Source organism: Mastomys coucha, unplaced genomic scaffold (assembly GCF_008632895.1).
Source record: "Mastomys coucha isolate ucsf_1 unplaced genomic scaffold, UCSF_Mcou_1 pScaffold21, whole genome shotgun sequence".
NCBI classification, from domain to species: Eukaryota; Metazoa; Chordata; class Mammalia; order Rodentia; family Muridae; genus Mastomys; species Mastomys coucha.
Genome location: NW_022196904.1, coordinates 163717342 through 163738974, shown reverse-complemented (window position 1 = coordinate 163738974; position 21633 = coordinate 163717342). Strand labels below are relative to the sequence as shown.

General features: G+C 43.3%; 1 protein-coding gene across 6 annotated transcripts in view; it reads left to right on the top strand.

Moving 5' to 3' along the window:
• Nucleotides 1-21633, top strand: part of Sgms1 (sphingomyelin synthase 1) — a 266886-nt gene that overhangs the window by 13653 nt on the left and 231600 nt on the right. The gene's annotated exons all lie outside the window — the stretch shown is intronic.

The following is a 21633-nucleotide window of genomic DNA, read 5'->3' as shown; positions in this document are numbered from 1 at the left end:
GCTCCCTAGTGACTGACTTTTTAGCCCACTTCTCATTTTTTGTCCCCTTCATTTTCCATGGCCACCTACAGAACATAGTAAACACTGTAGTTGCCGTCAATGAATAGCTGCTGCTGTGTTTTCGTATACACTCACCACACCTTTTCCCCTATAAATATTGAATGTGTACCAAGTAAACATATTACCTATGGACAGGGGAGTGCCCAGAGGATCAACACAGGCAAAGCCGAGTCCTGCCCCACTGGAGCGTGCTGTCTGTAAGACCCTGAAACTTCGTATGCGTTTTTATGGTTTTAGGGCTCAGATCCTGGTAGGGTTTGGTGTTGTAGTGTAGTGTCTTAATTTCCTAGCAGATATGATCAGTGTAGGGAATGTGTAACACTGGGTGGAGGCTGAATTTGAGCTGGGGGTTGCAGGAGGCCAAAGCTTTTGTTGGTTTGATTTTGAGCTACTGTTTTGGGTAGCTCCGCCAATATACTAAACTGAGAGTGTCAGTTTGTCTCAAAGCCTCTAAAATTTTGTTATGTCAGTGACTTTGCGCCCACTTGGAAACATTTTGTTTCAGTAACCCCTCACCCCTTCTTGTACTCTGCTGGAGGAGGGTGTATCTGGATAATTTCAGACACAGAAGTGAGATTGCGGTCTTGAACTCGGGTTGTTCTTTTCTTTTGTCTTCCCCCTGATGTTTTTGGTGAGCACTTACTGCTTCCCACAGCCAGCTAGGAGAGAACCGTGCCTGGCCTTCAGCCTTGGCTCTGAACCAGGGCATTGGGATAATGGATTTCAAGATAACAGAACTGTTTGCTGATTCTCCCTCCATCTGTGTCTCTGCTTTCACAGCCTGCAGCTAGCTCCAGCATCTTCCCTCAGAAGGGTGGCAGGCTCCTTGCAGGGAGGGGTAACACACAGGGAATGTTGCTTTCCTGTGTCCCCCGTGGGCTGGATTTCCTGCATACAGATGTGGCTTATGAGCAAGCACTTTGGGATTGTTAGCGAACATGCTGCACAGTGCTAGAACCTTCTTATATTGAACCAGACTCAAGCCACCCAATAAGCAGCTACCGCATCTTTGAACATCACATGCAAATATGTACAGATTTTCTCTGCCTGAAGTCTGTTTGTTGTTGGCTGGAGGAGTTTCTGTTGTTGTTTAGGATATGTCTGGAATGCCCACTAACAAGGGGAAGTGTCTTCAGAAGTCACCAGACATACCGCTGTGCTGGGTCTTGGCCATAGTGCCCAAGCCTGATGATGCTGTGGCTTTTGTCACTATAGTCACTGCTAACATTTGGAGAGAACTTTCTGCTCTTTGCTTCCCAGACTAAGAACGAAGATTAAATTTGGCCACATATGAGATGGAAGGCAAGTTTGAGGCCAGCCTGGGCTACACTGCCAGATCCTGCCTCAAAATCAAAGCACAAGAAAGTACTTATTTATGTAGTTTCAAAATATAATAATTCTATAATGTGACTGAAATTACTCTCAATAGTTTTTCTTTGAAAAATACAAATATCTTTTAGTTTCAAAAGCTGAAGTAAAATACACAGGTATAAAATTTACCATTTTAGTTATTTTAAGTATATAATTTAGGGAATTAAGTACATCATATGGTTGTACAGTGATCACCGTTGTCTGTACAGAGCATTTTATCACCTGAAAGCCCATACTCAGTATTCCCATTCTCCCTTTTGCACAGCCTGTGGCAGCTATGGCTTCACATTGTGTGTCATGAATTTGACTATCCTATGCACTTGATATGGATTATATAGTATTTCCCCTTTCACATCTAACTTGTTTTTCTTAGCAAACTGTTTTTAGGGTTAATCTATCTTGTAGCATGTGTTCAGATTTTCCCCTTTAAAAGCTAAATAGTATTTCATAACATCTGTCTGCCACATTTAAACGAACATGGATGAGTGTGCTAGGAGCATGTGAATGTGACTCTATATACATGTTGGTTTGAATCCATCTTTCAGTAAACCTTTAAAAAGTGCTTTCTAAGATAGATGTTTCTTCTTTAAGATTGATTTATTTTCATGTGCATTGGTGTTCTGTCTGTATGCCTGGGCAAGGGTGGCAGATCCTCTGGAACTGGAGTTACAGCCAATTGTTGAGAATTGAACTCAGGCCCTCTGGAAGAGCAGCCAGCACTCCCAACTGCTGAGCTATCTTTCCAGCTCTGTTGGATGCTTCATAGAGATCGTTCACTTTACCCAATTTGGTTCTGGGCATCAGAACACCCAGACACTTTGAGCAGTGTTGAGTTTATGGCATTCCCGTTGCCTGAGGTGGGAAGCAGCTCTGTAGTCTGTGGACTACTTTTCTGAGCACACTTGGCAGCAGCTTTGAGCCAGGCCAGTCAGCCTTCTTGGAAATCAGCCTGGTGTTTTCTTATCTTTTGCTTTGACAGCTCTTGCCTGTCAGTACCTCAAGAGGAGAAATCTGGCAAAAGTGTTTGCTTCCTCAGTCCGGCCTTAGATGATTAAACTCTCAGCAGACCTGTGTGGGGCTGCAGATAGGAATTGCAGCAGCTTCTGCATCTGCGAGCTTGTGTTGGGGCAGAGCATCGGGCTTTCTGCTGAGGAAGATAATGGGTTCTGGCGGGGCTGAGGTTCTGGCCTACATGGTGGGTTTGGACAGCAAGCGTCTTGATTTTGACTTGTATTTTTCTCCAAAACTGTGTAGTAAGGGAGGTTGGGTGGAGACCCTAGAGCACCAGACGCCCCTCCTCCCATCGTGGGAAGTCTGGTGGTTTGGCTGTAGTCCACCTGTCTGTGCTGGTAGACAACTTTTCTGGATTTACAGGAAATTGAGGTTAAGTTCTATTTTGTAGGAAAAGAAAGTGTGGTGCTTTGTAATTGTTTTGTTATTAAACTAATAAAATTTATTTTAAAATATACAACTCTGTATTAACTTTTTAAGTCATCACAATAATTTATAATAGTTAAATACCTTTTAAATATACATGAAATCTTCTGAAGCTAAAAATAATATGCACTCAATCAGGCTTTAAAATCTATTTGGAACATTAAACATGATAGAAGTAGAAAAAAATCTCTTTAAAGTCCTTTATGAAAGGAAATTGTGACAAGTTCCAGATGAGACAGAAACCCTTCAGTCTCCAAGGGAGAATACACAGTGTAACTGTGGTTTCATAGAATGAATTGGGTAGTGTTCCTTCTGTTTCTGTTTTGTGAAATAGTTTGAAGAGTATTGGTATTAGGTCTTCTTTGAAGGTCTGATAGAATTCTGCACTAAACCCATCTGGTCCTGGGCATATTTTGTGTGGAAGACTTTTAATGCCTGCTGCTATTTCTTTAGGGACTATGGGACTGTTTAGAGGGTTTATCTGATCGTGACTTAACGTTGGTATTTGGTATCTGTCTAGAAAATTGTCCATTTCATCCAGATTTTCCAGTTTTGTTGAATATAGGCTTTTGTAGTAGGATTTGATGATTTTTTGAATTTCCTGTTTCTGTTGTTATATCTCCCTTTTCATTTCTGATTTTGTTAGTTTGGATACTGTCTCTGTGCCCTCTGGTTAGTCTGGCTAAGGGTTTATCTATCTTGTTGATTTTTTTCAAAGAACCAGCTCCTGGGTTTGTTGATTCTTTGTATAGTTTTTTTTTTGTTGTTGTTTGTTTGTTTCTACTTGGTTGATTTCAGCCCTGAGTTTGATATTTCCTGCCATCTACTCCTCTTGGATGTATTTGCTTCTTTTTGTTCTAAAGCTTTCAGGTGTGCTATTAAGCTGCTAGTGTATGCTCTCTCCAGTTTCTTTATGGAGGCACTCAGAGCTATGAGTTTTCCTCTTAGCACTGCTTTCATTGTGTCCCATAAGTTTGGGTATGTTGTGACTTCATTTTCATTAAATTCTAAAAAGTCTTTAATTTCTTTATTTCTTCCTTAACCCATGTGTATGTGGGCTTCCCGTTGTTTTGTTGCTATTGAAGACCAGCCTTTAGTCTGTGGTGCATCTGATAGGGTGCGTGAGATTATTTCAATCTTCTTGTATCTGTTGAGGTCTGTTTTGTGACCAATTATATGGTCAGTTTTGGAGAAGGTACCATGAGGTGCTCAGAAGAAGGTATATTCTTTTGCTTTAGGATAAAATGTTGTATAGATATCTGTTAAATCCATTTGGTCCATAACTTCTGTTAGTTTCACTGTGTCTCTGTTTAGTTTCTGTTTCTATGATCTGTCCATTGATGAGAGTGGGATGTTGAAGTCTCCCACTATTATTGTGTGAGGTGCAATGTGTGCTTTGAGCTTTAGTAAAGTTTCTTTTATGAGTGTGGGTGCTCTTGCATTTGGAGCATAGATGTTCAGGATTGAGAGTTCTTGGTAGATTTTTCCTTTGAGTATGAAGTGTCCTTCCTTATCCTTTTTGATAACTTTTGGTTGAAAGTTGCTTTTATTCGATATTAGAATGGCTACTCCAGCTTGTTTATTGGGACCATTTGCTTGGAAAATTGTTTTCTAGCCCTTTACTCTTGTCTGTGTCTTTGACACTGAGGTGTGTTTCCTGTCTGTATGCAGTAAAATGCGGGGTCCTGTTTATGTATCCAGACTATTAGTCTATGTCTTTTTATTGGGGAATTGAGTCCATTGATGTTAAGAGATATTAAGAAATAGTGATTGTTGCTTCCTGTTATTTTTGATGTTATTTTTATGTTTGTTTGGCTATCTTCTTTTGGGTTTGTTGAAAGAAGATTACTTTATTGTTTTTTCTAGGGTATAGTTTCCCTCCTTGTGTTAGTGTTTTCCATCTATTATCCTTTGTAGGGCTGGATTTGTGGAAAGATATTGTGTAAATTTGGTTTTGTAATGGAGTATCTTGGTCTCTCCATCTATGGTAATTGAGAGTTTTGCTGGGTATAGTAGCCTGGGCTGGCATTTGTGTTCTTTTAGGGTCTGTATGACATCTTCCCAGGATCTTCTAGCTTTCATAGTCTCTGGTGAGAAGTCTGGTGTAACTCTGATAGGTCTATCTTTATATGTTACTAGACCCTTTTCCCATACTGCTTTAAATATTCTTTCTTTGTTTAGTGCATTTGGTGTTTTGATTATTATGTGACAGGAGGAATTTCTTTTCTGGTCCAGTCTATTTGGAGTTCTGTAGGCTTTTTGTATGTTCATGGTCATCTCTTTCTTTAGGTTAGGGAAGTTTTCTTCTATAATTTTGGTGAAGATATTTACAGGCCCTTTAAGTTGGGAATCTTCATTCTCTTCTATACCTATTATCCGTAGGTTTGGTCCTCTCATTGTGTTCTGGATTTCCTGGATGTTTTGGGTCAGGAGCCTTTTGCATTTTGCATCTTCTTTGACTGTTGTGTCAATGTTTTCTGTGGTATCTTCTGCCCCTGAGATTTTCTCTTCTATCTCTTGTGTTCTGTTGGTGATGCTTGCATCTATGACTCCTGATCTCTTTCCTAGGTTTTCTATCTCCAGGGTTGTCTCCCTTTGTGATTTCTTTATTGTTTCTATTTCCATTTTTAGATCCTGGATGGTTTTGTTCAATTCCTTCACCTGTTTGGTTGTGTTTTCTTGTAATTCTTTTAAGGGATTTTTTGTATTTCCTCTTTAAGGGCTTCTAGCTATTTACCTGTGTTCTTCTGTATTTCTTTAAGGGAGTTATTTATGTCCTTCTTAAAGTCCTCTATCAGCATCATGAGATGTGATTTTAAATCCAACTCTTGCTTTTCTGGTGTGTTGGGGTATCAAGGGATTTTTGTATTTCCTCTTTAAGGGCTTAGAGCTGTTTACCTGTGTTCTTCTGTATTTCTTTAAGGGAGTTATTTATGTCCTTCTTAAAGTCCTCTATCAGCATCATGAGATGTGATTTTAAATCCAAATCTTGCTTTTCTGGTGTGTTGGGGTATCCAGGGCTCACTGGTGAGAGAACTGGGTTCTGGTGATGCCAAGTAGCCTTGGTTTCTGTTGCTAATGTTCTTGCCCTTGCCTCGCCATCTGGTTATCTCTGGTGTTAGCTGGTTTTGCTGTCTCTGACTGTGGCTTGTCCCTTCTGCAAGCCTGTGTGTCAGTACTCCTTGGAGACCAGCTCTCTTCGAGGAATTTGAGTATGGAGAGCTGTGGCACAGGGTCAGCTCCATGGCACAGATGGAAACTGGAAGGATCCTGTCCCCAGCTGTTCCTTGGTTCCTGTGTCCTGATGACACTTGGCTGGTCCCTCTTGGGCCAGGAATTTGAGCAGAAGTGATGGTGTTATCTGTGCTCATAGGTGTGCCAGCCCTCCTGGGAGGACAGCTCTCTCCTGGTGGTATTTAGGTATGGAGCACTGTGGCACAGGATCAGCTCTGGATGCAGACAGGAAGCTGGAAGGACCCTGTCTCAAGCTGCTCCTGTGACCCGAGGGCTCCGGGGGGGTCCCTCTGAGCAGAGGTGGTGGTCTTACCTGTGCTCACTGGTGTGTCTGAAGTCCTGTGAGACCAGTTCTTCCCTTGCAGTATTTGGGTGTGGAGAGCTGTGGCATAGGCTGCTTTGTACTTTTATAGGCCTGATAATAATCAAATGTCATCATGAAAAATGTGCCAGTCAGTTAAGTATTTGTTTATGCTCCCTACATTTTCTTCATTTTCTTTCTGTTTACAGGGCCCCTACTGTTTACTGATAGCATTGTGGATAGTGTTTTTATATTCAAGGTCTATTTTCATGTTGTATGATATATATGTATGTGGATATTTGTTTCATTTTCAGTACTTATTTTGTGTAGGCTCATATGCATGTAGAGGTAATAGGGTAACTTGTGCGGGGTGGGGGCTGGAGGTAGGGGGTTGGTTTTCTTCTACCAGGTAGGTTCTGTGGATCCAACCCAGGTCACAAGACCCATGCACTTTACTGGCTGAACCATCTCATTGTCTTTAGCTAATTAATGAGTTAAAATTAATTAGAATTAATTTAGGCCCTGCTTCTGGTGCTTCTGTTTGTGTTGTACTTCTGTTTCCTACCATTCAGTCCTCAGACCTGGTATATGCGGGCTGTAGGCTGCAATGCAGTGTGACATGGGGCACATGTTGGCACGTATACACTCATGTGGGTAGACAGGTTTCTTTTGGGTGGGGGTTTCAGGAGCGTGAAAGGCTAAGCCAGTGGTTTTCACAGTCCAAACGCTATAGCCCTTAAATACAGTTCCTCATGTTGTGGCCACCCCCAACCATAAAGTTAATTTAATTGCTACTTCATAACTGTAACTTTGCCTCTCTTATGAATTATAATGTAAATATCTGTGTTTTCTGATGGTCTTAGGCAACCCCTGTGAAGGGGTCGTTTGACCCCCAAAAGGGGTGGAGACCCACAGGTTGAGAGCCGTTGGCCTTACTGGTAAAGAGAGGGCTTCGATAATGTGTTTTGTGTATGTGTACACACGTGTCTGGGTAGAAGTCAGAAGACAACTTTGGATAGTGTTTCTTAAGAGCAGTCCATATTGGTTTTTCGAGACAGGGCTTCTGACTGTCCTGGGGCTCTCCATGTAGGCTGGCTGGCCCCCTGGCCTGATAATGTGGTTTTGAGTAAAAAATGTCCTTACTGTCCAGGACAGAGAGCTAGAACAGCTTAGCTTTTAAGCTTAAGACTCGGTGGGAGGGAAGCATGAAAAAAGCACAGAGCTTTTTGTTTTGTGCCAAAGCCTCTATTTCAGGAATAAACTCTGCAGGTCAGAAATATTGATGTGAACATTAAATCCATTTCTTACCATTTTCTTGTTCTATATTTTACTTCTAGAATAGTTAATGCAACTCCTACTGGGATAAACAGTAGCGCATATTTCAAGCTTTATGCTTTTCCTAATTTTAAAAAAAATTGGTAAATAATAAATTTCAGTATGCTCACCCATGTCTTGCTTCTTTGTCTTCATGTAGAAGACAGATTTTTGCACACTCTCACAGTAACAAGTGTGAAACAAGTGACAAGTGTACTGGGGAGTTACTTTCTTTCTTTCTTTCTTTTTTTCTTTTGGTGGGACATATAGTTCAGTGGTAGAGCCTAGCATACACAGGGCCGTCAGTTTGATAGCTAACACCACATAAAACAAAGCAAAATAAAACAAACATGCTTCAGCTGCATCTGATTGTACACACGTGTAATTCCAGAATTTGGGAAGCTGAGACAGGAGGATCACATAAGTTTGAGGTCGTCCAGGGCTACCTAGTAAGCCTGTATGTAGTTCACAGAAACAGACAAAATTAAAGAGAACTCTTATTTTTAATTTTCTCACATATTGTTGCAAATCATACCATTAGTGTCCCTTCAAATGTTTTGGGTGTCAAATTTAAAAAAAAATTTTTTTTGGAGCCCTTGTCTAACATGTGCTAGGCCCTGGGTATATCTCTAGTATTGCTAAAGAAAAAAACCAAGAAATCCAGAAACCAGCACTGTCTTTGAGAACTACAGTGCTTTTAGCTTCTTCAGTTCTTTACCCTCTCTCTAAACGTCCCTGCCCCTTCCTTCTCTGTCCTGGTGCTGGGAATTGAACCCAGGACTTTGTGTGGGCCAGGCATTCCTTCCACCACTAGGCCACAATCCCAGCATCCACAGTTTGCTTCTGTTGCCCTGGGTTAACATTTGGAAGACCAACCTTTACATTGTTTATCTCAGGGCTAATTTCTTGGAATTTTTTTTTTTCCAATTTATACATCTGCCTGCTAGAGATTTCTTTCTTGATGAGGTTCAGTCATTTGTAGAGCTCAGAAGTAGATGAGAACCAAGAGAGAGAAATGTCAGACAGTGGGAGGGATGTGTTATGGTGTAAGGAAAGCAAAACCGAGGTGTTGGCAGTTAGAGATGAGATTGGATGGCAGCCCTGTCAGTCACCAGCAGTGGATGCTTAGCAACGCCTGTAGATGATGAGCAAGTGGTTTGAGGTCTTGAACATTAATGTCATCTGTGAAGGGGCTAATGCCAACCTACAGGTTTATTATGGCATCATGTCTGGAGACCAGGGCACTGTGCACATTGAGGTCTCCTGAGGCAAAAGTATACGAGAATGTCCTTACACTCCTGTTATGCCTTCCATTCCTGTTCAAGAGGATGTGGAGATAGAGATGGAGACTGTTTAGCTTCACTGAGAATACTTTCATTTACAAAACACGTATTTTTAATTATGTATACGTATGTGTGTGTTGGCGTATACTTGTAAGGGCTGGCACATTTGAGGCCAGAGGTGATTGATGCCCTGGGGCTAGAGCCACAGGCCCTCGTGAGCTGCCTGACATGGTTGCAGGGAAATGAGACCATGTCCTTTGCAAGAACAGTACAGGATCCTAACGCTGAACAACCTCTCCAGCCCTTCAGAACCTCTTCTTGATATTCAGTTGAATTCTGTTGGCTGGACTTGTTGGTTCCCACACTCCCCGCCCCAAGCCCCCTCTTTGATTGCTTTTTCTGCTGTGAAGCATTATGTAAAAAAGTAGACTACAGTAAAAATTTCTCTTTCCAGAATTCTTGGAAATGAGTTAGCTTGGCAAGAACCTCCCGCCAACCCCCCCCCCAGCAGACGCTTTGCATTTCATTTTTTCTCACTAAAGACTATTTTTCATCTTTAAAATATATTAGATGTTGAGAAAAATAGGGCCTAAAATGCATTGAACAAACATCCAAACCCAGTTTCATCAATATGAAGATTTGGATGTGTTTATTTTACATACTTACACACACACAAAGCATTTATAGTATGTGTATTATATGTAATTTTCACATGACTATTATATATTCATTTTCACAAAAATATAAGCTGAGAGACTGTAGTGGTTTGAGTGAGAGTCACATGCAGAGGATTGTTTGTTTGAATATTTGGTCCTTGGTGGTGGGACAGTTTCAGACGGATGAGGAGGTATGGCTTTGCTGGAGGAGGTATGTCATTTGAGGAGGGCTTTGAGATTTCAAAAGACAACACCATTTTCAGTGAGCTCTCTCTTCCTTCAGCCTGAGGTTTGAGATAATGACCTCTCAGCTATTCCTGCCACGATGCCATTGCTCTGTGTCATGGACTCTAAGGCTCTAGAACCCATGAGTCCTATTAAACACTCTTTTATAAGTTGCTTTTGTCATGTTGTTTCATCACAACAACAGAAGAAAACTGATACAGAGAACTTGCTGCCTACCCACTGCTCTCTGATACTTAAGGCAGTGCCCAGCGAGTGCCAGGCTCGAAGTAAACACTTTATAGTGTTTACAGTTCCACTGCCTTTTCCTTTCTTTCCCGAGATGTAATCCCAACTCGGACAGCTGTTGAACAGCAACGTGCTAGGTTCTGACAGTGATGCTAATCGCCCCAATAAGAACTTACCCTCAAGGAATGCATTTCAGTGCCACGATCCAAGATAGGAAAGATGAGATCAGAGGTAGCTATTACGGGTTGCTGTGGGGCTCATACTTGTAATCCAGCACCTGGAGGTGAAGACAGGAAGATTGGGATTCAAGGTCATCCTCAGTACATAGTGAGATTGAGGCTAGCCTGGGCCACACATGACCCTGCCTTGAGAAAGAGAAGAAGAAAAAAATGGTATAGAAACTAGAACATTCTCTTGTGTATCTGCAGAACCATAGGATATCTGGCTGGCTGGTTGTCTGAAGTCACCATTGGGATGAGATTTGAGAAAAAGAGATGGGACAGGTTCCAGGGCCGACAGGACAGCTGACCCAGAGCTGAGCAGTTGGAAGAGGATTTGTAGAGATCAAAACATTGTGGATGAGAGCTGCCTGCACTGTTTGCCCAGAGACCAGAATTATTGGGCCTTTCTTACATATGCCAGGTAGCACTAGGTCCTAACTAATGGCTAATTGACATATTAATTGACAGGAGACTGCCTGCCACATTGTGATGCAATAAGAAGTATGTGGGTTTTGTTCATAGTTTCTGGCATGTGGCTGCTTGAAAGACATAGAATGTGCAGTGAAAGGAGTGACTGGTGTTTGCGGTCCCTAGGCCATCAAGGATGTGAGCTGGTTCCCTAGGCCATCAAGGATGTGAGCTGGTTCCCTAGGCCATCAAGGATGTGAGCTGGTTCCCTAGGCCATCAAGGATATGAGCTGGTTCCCTAGGCCATCAAGGATGTAAGGTGGTTCCCTAGGCCATCAAGGATGTAAGGTGGTTCCCTAGGCCATCAAGGATGTAAGGTGGTTCCCTAGGCCATCAAGGATGTGAGCTGGTTTCCAGAGTAGGCAAGGTAAAGCTAGGGGGTGTCTTACTTTTCTGTTGTTGTGATGGAACAAGGCAATGGATACAAGGAAAGGTTTCTCTGCGCTTCCCATTCCAGAGAGATGAGAGTCCATTGCCATCATGGCTGGGAAATGAGGAGACAGCTGGGGGAGCAGCTGAGGGCTCACATCTTAAATCTCAAGTGAGAATTAGAATATGAACTAGGAATAGTGCATGGCCTTGAAACCTCAGGGTCTAACCCTAGTGACATCCTTCCTCTAGCAAGGCCACATCTCCTAAACCTACCCATATAGTGCTACCAACTGGGGACCAAGTATTCAAACAGCTGAGCCAATGGACATTCAAACCAACCCAGAGGGGGCAAAGCTAGAGTTGATTACTAGTACCAAATGCTTTAACCAGCCATGCCTGTATATACTGAAGCTTCCACAACCCCTCAGACAAGTGGTTCTCAGCCTTCCTAATTCCTTGACCCTTTAATGCACTTCTTCATGTTATGGTGATCCCCCAACCGTAAGAAAAATTTTATTGCTACTTCATATCTGCAAGTTTACTGCTGATATGAATTGTGTTGTAAACATCTATGTTTTCAAATGTTCTTAGGCAACATGTGTGAAAGGGTCATTCAAACCCAAAGGGTTCGAATCCCAGAGATGGAGAACCACTGCCCTAGGCTATGTCCAACCACTTGAAAGCTCTGCAACCCTGTGCTTCTGGGGGAGGTTGAAAAGGCTACGTTATGCCATGTGGCCAGGAGAAGAGATCTGCACTTTAATCCAGATATTTTGTAAGCAGACTTTTTGTGGTGGTGGTGTTGGTGATGGTGGTGGTGGTGAAACAGGGTTTCTCTATGTAGCCCTGACTGACCTGGAACTCACTCTAGATCTGACTGGTCTTGAACTCAGATATCCTTCCGCCTTGGCCAACTTCCCGAGTACTGGGATTAAAGGCTTGCACCTCACCACCTGGCCTTTTTTCCCCACCTACACACACTTTCTCTTCCACTCATGTCTTCTGGCACCCGATGTGTGGCAGGCAGTTCTCCAGCATTACAGTTACCGAAGATGGTGCAGCTCCCATAGCTTAAGGACTCAGCCCCACAAGACTGGTGGCCCCCATTTCAGGGTGCTTTGCTTGTGTTTCTAGCCAACTAGTTCTGCATCAGGACTTGCTAGCCCCCCACCCCTCTCAGGTGTTGCTCATTTGCTCATTAACTCAGGGAAACACTTATATTTGCTGGTTTATCATAAAGGACATCACATAGGAAACAAATGCTCATCTTAATGAAAGTTCCTGAGTGCAAAGGCCGGGCTACTGTTGTAATAAACCTTATTTTGTGGTTGGGTCTTTGGGATTGGTGTGAAGGAATTGGAGAATTGTGGCTGAGGGATTGACAAGCCCACGAGTTCTGTGAGCAGAGCTTACTGAGTCACTGCACTCAAGATTTTCCAAAGGCAAGCAAGGACTCTTACCGGGAACTGCTTGGTAGAAGCCACTGATGTTTGATTTGACAAGGAATCTGGCTGCATTTCTGCCTGTGTCCTGAAAACTGGAGTGAAATGGAAGTAAAAAAACAATGGACTGTTTGTTTTGCAGAGGGAATTTCAAGAAAACATGATAGATTGCAGTGTGGCTATTGCACACTGCATTTATTGAGATTTAAAGTGTGCAAGAGAGCAGAAGACATAGTAGAAACAGGAAACATGTAGTCTGGGAGGGAGAGAGCTGTGAACCTGGCTAAAGTTGAAGAGAGGATGTGGTGCAGACAATGTGGCTATAATTGCTGAAGAAATTAGTGCCTTTAAGGAGGAGCCTGGGCTTTGCATTGTGATTAGGAAAGGTCACTTGAGAGTAAAACCTCTCTTATCCAGAGTTCCAGGGTGCTGCAGTGTAGATTCGGCTGTAAAGCCCCTGCCTTAAAAGACAGAGCCTCCAGAGAGGACTTTGCTGGAAAATGGCTGTTCCAAGGGCCTCACGACTGAGGAATTACCTTAAGTCTCAGAACAGACTTTGGACTTTGAACAGTGTGGAAGCTGGTAAGACTATAGGGACAGGCTGGAGAGTTGGCCCAGCAGTTAAAAGCTCTAGCTGCTCTTGCAAGGAACCCGGATTTGAACCCTGGCACCCACACGGCAGCTCAGAACACTTTGCAATTCCAGTTCCAGGGGATCTGACACCTTCTTCTGGCCTTCTTGGGCACCAGGCATGCACATGGGAGGACAGACAAACCTGCAAGCAAAACACTCGTACACATTCAGTTCATTCATTAATTAAAGGGAGATGGTAGCGTACACATTCAGTTCATTCATTAATTAAAGGGAGATGGTAGGGACCTGTGAAGTTGGACCTAAATGCTTAGTAAAAGCATTCTGCCATGGCTCTGAGCCTGTGGGGACCAGGATCAGAATATTATGGTGCAGATATAAACTGTAGTCACACAGGTTCTTGTGGTTGACCACTTGGTCCCCAGCTGATGGCCAGTGTTGTTTGTAGAAAGTGGGGCCCAGGCTTGAGGCATGGGCAAGGGTTGAGCTTTGTAGCCTAGCCCTGCTCACTGTCTTAGCTGTGTTTCCTGGTCTGTATCAATGTGAGCAAGTAGCCTGTTCCTGCTAGCACAGCTACTTCTCCCATCATGCCTTCCTCACGATGGACTGTGTACACCTTCAAAGGGTGAGCCCAAATAAGTCCTTCCTCTCTTCCAGTTGATGCTTACCAGCTTTTGGTTATAGGAGTAAGAAGAGTAACAGCCCTTCTGATTGGTGTTTATCATTGTGTGTGTCTGATTGGTACATCTTTGTGATTTTGATTTGCACTTCCCTAATAGTGGTCTTGGACATTTGTTGCTTATATATCTTCTGCTCATATTTTCTGTGGTAACTGTCAGTATTGTAGTCTTCTTCCAGGTGGTTATTTATGGTAACATTGCTGCCAACCTATCACAGCATATTCTAAAGATCAAGGAATGAGGAGGGTGTTACACAGAATGAGATCTGTGTTACAGATCTCCCAGAAGACACAAATACAAACCTGTTCTTTAATGGGCCAGTACAGACAGATGCGGAGCAAAACGACTTGTCCATAGGTCATACTGAGAAAATGTGAGCAGTGGCCACCTCTGCTCTCTCCACACAGCTCAAACTGTTCTGAGGTAGTTTCTGTTCTTTCTCATTATTTGTTTTGAAAAATGGCCCCTTGGTAGGCATTTGCTCCCTCTGTGTCACATACCAGAGCAAACACATGGCTCAGGCTTTCTCAGGCCAGCGCCAGTGGCTCAGGAATGATTGCAGCACTTCAGTGTTGCAATGTAGAACTACTATCCCTATCTCGTAGCTGCTACTGCTGCTCTGTTCTTCCTCAGCGTACAAACAGGATCAGTTACCATGGCGACTCCTAGGCACTAACATGGACACTCTGTTCCAAAGTTCATTTCCTATGTAAAATACCTCTTCCGTACAGCTTAGGGGTGCGGTTAGGTGCTGAGCACACCTCTTTGAACAGTGCTTTATTCAGTGTTGCCAGAGTTCATTCTGCCATTCACTGTAATGGTTGTTTAATCAAGAGTGGTTCTTCATTGGCCACATAGTTTAGAATGATTTTCAGGAAACAAAATATAGTTAAAAAAAAAAAAACCCGCTATTTTAAATGAATGATTAAGACTTCTCTGGGGCTGGCTCAGTGGCTCAGTGGGTAAGAGCACTGACTGCTCTTCTGAAGGTCCTGAGTTCGGATCCCAGTAACCACATGGTGGTTCACAACCACCCGTAATGAGATCTGACGCCCTCTTCTGGTGTGTCTGAAGACAGCTACAGTGAATTACGCCGGAGTGAGCGGGCAGGGAGAGGTCCTGAGTTCAATTCCCAACAACCACACACATGATGGCTCATGGCCATCTGTACAGCTACAGTGTACTCATACAAATAAAATACATAAAATAAATCTTTAAAAAAAAAGAATTAAAAAGCCAATTCCAATCTTTAAAAAAAAAAAAAAGACTTCTCTGATCTAGAAAGTTAAAATGAGCCAAGTGTTTTACTTGAGTTCTTTCAGTTCCAATGTTTGCATAAAAATGTGTAATGCTTACTAATGTTCTAAAAGGTTGATATAGTTGGCAAGGTTATTCTGTTTAGGGTAGTATGGAATGAGGAAGCCACTTTTCTTTTGAAGACTTTATTAACTATTACTTGTGTGTCTGTGTCTATATCTGTATGTGTGTATGGACATGTGTGTATGGCTGTCTGTGGAGGCCGGAAGAGCTCATTAGATCTAGGGCTGGAGTTTACAGGTTGTTGAGAGGCTCCATGTGGGGGCTGGGAACCTAATTCCTCTACTTTGAATTAAGAGCAGCAAGAACTCTTAATTGCTGAAACATCTCTCCAGCCCCAGAACTAGGAAGTCTTGGTATTAGTAAAAAACCATTAGATACATATATGACTGTCAAAATTTTATCCGGTCTTTCATGTGAAGAATGAGATTTTGTCTAAAATCACCTCCCTGCTTTTTCTGCTAAGTAGCTGGAGAATCTTTTTACTTTTCATTGTTAGATGTATCTATATGATGCCCTACTATGTGTCAAATGCAGTTTTGTGTTGATCTTATTAATCCTGGCAATAGCCTCTTGAAATAAACTATCTGCATTTTGTAGACGGAGATCTCGTGTGCTAGAGGACATTTGCCTGACAGGATAAACCCGTGAGGTACTGGAGCTGGGCTCTTCTTGCCAGGAAGACCAGAGCATCTTCACGTGACTCTGTGCTTCCTTTATGGAGACCATTCTCAGGCATGGTCAGTCAGCACTTACCTACCAGGTCCCAAGCTTAGGTGCTAGTTCATCAGCTAGAGCAGGGTTTCCCAGCCTCTGAGTCTCCGCCTCTTTTGGGGGTGGGGCATTGACTTTTTCTCCAGGGTTGCAGATCAGATATCTTGCATATCAGTTATTTGTATTATAGTTCTTAACACTAGCAAAATTACAGTTATAAAGTAGCAGTGAAAATAATTCTGTGGTTGGGGGTCATCCAACATGAGGAACTGTGCTAAAGGGTAGCAGCGTTAGGAAGACTGAGAACTGCTGGTCTAGAGCGTCCACTCTAGAAAGAAGATGGACTTTGAACTTGGAGGTGAGTTTCAAGTGTTGCGCCTGCCATTTTCTTTGACAGCCTCTGCCATTCTGGCCATCTTTCTTAGGATCTCGTCTAGCACAAAATGGCTGTGTTCGATTTGAAATGATGTAGGTGGAGTTACAGTCCGTTGTAAACCTCCATGTGTGTGCTGGGAATTGAACCTGGGTTTTCTGGAAGAGCAGCCAGTGCTCTTAGCTGCCAAGTTGTCTCTCTAGCTCCAAGATAAATGATTTTAAAGAGATAAATACCAATTTTTGAGAGATTGAATTCAAATGATCCCATTAAGTAACATTTTAGCTCTGTGTTGTTGAGACTTCTTAGCTTGTATAAAAATACTTTCCTGGCCAAATTGAAGGAACTTTTTTGGGGGGGGGGGGTGGCTACATGGAGGGGGTGTTGAGACAAAGTTTCCCTGTGTAGCCCTGTCCTGGAACTAGCTCTGAAGACCAGGCTGGACTTGAACTCAGAGATCTGCCTCCCTCCCACGTGCTGGGATTAAAGGGGTTTGCCACCATCACATGGGGAAAGAATTTCTTATTACTCGCATTTAATGCCAAAAGAGTCTGTGATCTTATTTTTACTAGAAATGCAGATCATTATATAAAGTTGCCACTTCCACCTAAGAAATTGGACTGCCTAACTCTGCAAAGGATACCTTTTATAGAAAATATTTAATTTTTAATAGAAGCACTAAAAGGAATGTAATTGCAATATACAGTAGTTCCATCTTACAGGTGAAAATGTGAAAAACAAAGGCTGTTCTCTGGCAGAACTGTCTCATAGAGACTGTTGGTCCCTCAACTTTAGTTTTGAATTTGGCTGTTGTGAGCAGGTTCAACCCCGCCCCTTTATCATAACAGAAATAAGGTAGGAGCACTGCGAATCCATCAGGAAGAAAACAGGCTCTGCATTTACCCTGTGTCTGGAAGTGGCCTTACCCCCATGGTCAGTGAGTGGTACTGGCTCGTCTCCATCTCAAGTCCACAGTGTCCTGTGACTAATATACGCCATCTGTCTGGTCACTGCTCTGGAAGACTGTCTGTCTGCAGCAGTGTTGTGGCCACAAGGAAAGCTTTCTCCCTGTTGTTGATTGAAAGCTTTCCCTGCAATTAGCAAAACAAGCATGCCTCTTACTTAGAGCAAGCTGGAAAGGCGGCTAGAGTCCCTTGTACACAAACACTTTGGAAAACAATTTGGCTTTCCTTAGAGGAGTGAACTTGTGCAGGCCTCTACCCTTGCCATCTTTCCCTAGGTAGAGCCTGCAGAAACTTGCCACATGTACCAGGGGACAAGTGCCAGGATATTATGGCAGCATTATTCACTACAGCTGAAAATTGAAAACCCCCGGGATCCTCAGCAGTAGAATAGAGTTGGAAATTGGGAGCCTCTTCACACAATGAAAAATGTGGAGTGGTGGTGGTGGTGGGAAGGGAATGAGCCACAGCCACGTGAGTCAACAGGGATGAATCTCGGCATCAAAAATCTTAAAGAGGAAGTCTCAGAAGAATATATACAATGTGTTTCCTTTACATTGGGCTTAACTTAGGCACAACACAGTGGCACATTGAGAATCCGTATGTGGTGAGACCATAGAGAGAAACAAACAAATGATTGGTTCAGAACTCAGTCTAGTGATGGATCTCTGTGTTGGGAAGGTGCTGAAGATGAGCAGAGAAAATGCAGGCAGTCAGTGCACACACGGTCTCCCGAACAGAAGGCTGCATCATACCTGTTCTGTTACAGTGCTCTCTGCAGTATGACAGGAGCCTCGGAGCTTTCACTAAACCCCAAGCGTGATCTCACAGCTTCTGTGTGGGGAGTCAGGAGTGTGGCAATGGCTTAGCTGGATGGTTTTGACTTGGGGTCTTGTAGAGTTGCGGTGCGGACTAGTTGCCTGGTGCTGAGGAATCTGCCTCTATAATGACACACATGTGTGGTTGTTTCTCACTGATTTTTTTCTTTTCCTCACTGGTTTAAGGAAGTATATTTTATCAAAAATGTGTCCCTCTCTGCAGAGCTTCTTTGGTTGTGTGTGAGTGTGTGTGTGTGTGTGTGTGTGTGTGTGAGAGAGAGAGAGAGAGAGAGAGAGAGAGAGATTGGGGGGAATATACTGTGGGAGGTTAAAGGACAATCCATATGTGTCCTCACCTTCCCGGGACTGGGTTTCTTTCTTGTTCACCTCTGTGCATCCTGGCTGGTCACTGGCCTCGCCATTGCCTTGGGATCTTCAGAGATTCTCCTTTCTGTATCACTCATCTTACCCAGGGTCACTGGGGTGGCAGACATGCCTGCTGCTTCTGGCTTTATTACATGGAATCTGGGGATTTGAACTCAGGTCTTCATGCTTGCATGGCAGGTGTTTTACCTATTGAGCTATATGCCCTGCTCTTATTCTGCTTCTTGAGTGTCTTCGTGTTCTGGCAGCCAGCTCCCCTCCAAACACAGAATAAGATATGAGCTGCAGAGTTTTCGTGTAACATTTGAAGCCTCTCTCTGGCACTCCCCCAGTATTGTAGCAGTTTCACACAGAAGTGTTATTCAGCATGGAAGGGATGAACCAAACCAGTCCAGGGATGCTGGGAGGCAGGGGCCACTGGCTGCCATCTTGGAGGCTGGCTTCCACAATTTCTCTGTTTTAAACATATTTCAGAATAATAACTTTTTAGAGACAAACTAAATTGATGATTATTTATTTATTTTGGATTTTTTTCAGACAGGCTCTCTCTTTGTAGCCTTTGACTGTCCTGGAACTCACTCTGTAGATCAGGCTGGCCTCACACTCAGAGATCTCCCTGCCTCTGTCTCCTTAGTGCTGGGATTAAAGGTGTGCACCATCACCACGTGGAGATGTTTATTTTTATATAGTAATCATACAATTATCACTTTAAATGAAAATGTCTTACCAGTCAGTATAGGGTAGAAAATATCACCATTGTGAAATGCAGTCTTGAGTCTGCCTGATGAGCTTGTGCCTGTAGTGGGTCAGTGGGTGGGAAGGAGGAGGAGGAGGAGGAGGAGAAAGAGGAGGAGGAGGAGGAGGAGGAGGAGGAGGAGGAGGAAGAGGAAGAGGAAGAGGATTATACTTCATTGACATCTGTTAGGCTAGGTGATAGAGATGGGATTACAGGTCTCTAGGTTTCATTTTGTCTGCCTCTACAACTGGCAACTGACTTCTGATTTTGAAGAGATGTCTTCAGAACACGGGTAATTATGAAGTTTCGTTCCATGGCGTACCCAGGCCTCCTCTATTGCTGCCTCTAAGAGTGGAAAAGCAGTTCACACTTCTCTTACCAAACTCTACAAATGAGAGTGAAGGTGGAAATGGCCTAGGGAAGTCAAAATGGGATTTTTTTTCCTTAAGAATTTAAATATCTTTCTTATTTTGATATTAACAACTTTCAAGTTGTTAATTTATTAGCTTAACTTTCCACCACCAAAACCTTTAAGGATTGAGGTTTCTAGAAAATACGCTATGTGTTTCCCCCTTAGTTTTGGGTGGCTATAGAAGCAGCTGCTTACACAGAGAATATTCCTGGGGGTCCAAGTGCCCCAGTTTGTGAGTCTCCTTTGTGCATCCCAACATTTCTGGAAGGCAGTATAAGCTCCAGGTGAGGAGAATGTCTAGCTGGGAGAGCATCTCTCACTTCTTAAGCTAATTAGTGAAGAGGGCAGGATTGCGAACCCACGAGCTCTCCCTCCCCCGGCCTTTGCTCACCAGTTAAGCATCACACCTGAAGCCTATGTGTGTGCAGACATCTGCTTAGCAGAGAGGCCCTTCCTGGATGGAGAGTCCATTGCCACCAGTGCATGGAGAGTTTGTGTTCTCCCCTCTGCTTCTGGGCTTCCGTTTGTGGGGCTGAGCCTGTGCTGCTGTATTGCAGCATCATTTCCATTGTGTGAGAAGGAGAGTTCACCAACAAGGTCTTCCTTATTGCGGCAAAGACAGAAGTGACCAGCGCTCTACGTGATGCTTGTTATTTACTTTAGCTAGGCAGACGCTTTTGAGAAAAGGGAGGAAAATGAACTATATGTATAAAATGCCAAAAATACTCGAAAGTTATTGTGTCTACAAGGATGTATAATTATTAGCAGTAATTATAGTAATTGTGGTGATTATAGGATTAATGGTACTATTAAGCATGATTGTGGATGTGTTCTCTTAGGAAACATGTTGTAGCACACGCCCGTGTGCTCCCTCAGGTGAGAGATGTTTGGCCTTTTGGCTCTGGGCTGCATCATCATCTCTGGGGCAGAGCAAACTGTGTGTTGTGACACAAACTCTGATTCAGAAGTCGAAAGACTTAACTAGGGATTTAATTTCCGTTATTTTCTACTTGAGGATCTTTGTTAGATACCTTCTTTGGCTCTTAGCTGCTCTCTCTAGGGAAAGGTTGGTAAACTCACTTGGAACTGCAGGGGAGGATTGCATGGAGTAGGGACCTCCAAAGCAGAAGGCCTGTGGTAACAATATGAGTGTGACATAGGTCTCACCCGGCTGCCTGGCTGGGGTCATATAGTTGGACTTAGGCTGGGCTAGCTCTGACTGTCTTTGTCTCAGAGGAATTTGAGGAAGACCTGAAGTTTCACTGTAGTTGCTGATTTAAAAAAAAAGAAAAAAAAGAAAAGAAAAAAAGCCTGATATGTATGGTCTCAGAAATTCAAGGTCAAAAGGAGGCCCAGGCCCTTACAGCTCGGTCTCTTTTGAGCTTGGGCTGAGTTCAGCATGTTTGGGCCATGACGTTGTCTAGAAATGGTTTCATATGAAGAGAAACTCGCCATGACACTGATATTCAGAAAGCCTGAAGGATGGGCATGATGGCCATAATTAATAACTAGTAGCCAAGTGTGGGTAGCTGGTACCTGTAACCCTGGCACTCTGAATACAGGCTGGGAGGGTCCAGAGGAATGAGCCAGCCTCGGCTACGTAGGCAGACATGGCTCAAAACAAACAATAAGAGAAGGTAATTAGCTGGGCAGTGGTGGCGCACGCCTTTAGTCCCAGCACTTGGGAGGCAGAGGCAGGCGGATTTCTAAGTTCGAGGCCAGCCTAGTCCACAGAGTGAGTTCCAGGACAGCTAGGGCTACACAGAAAGATCCTGTCTCGAAAAAAGCAAAAACAAAAACAAACAAACAAACAAACAAAAAAGGTAAAGTCACTCTATGTCCTAATCAAGGCAGTCTTTGTCAAGAATACCTTAAAATGAAGCCAGAGAGAGGAGGAAAAAGAAATTCACGGTGAGGCCAGGCAGTAGTGGCGCACTACCAGCACTTGGGAGGTGGAGACAGGCAGATTTCTGAGTTCGAGGCCAGCCTGGGCTACAGAGTGAGTTCCAGGACAGC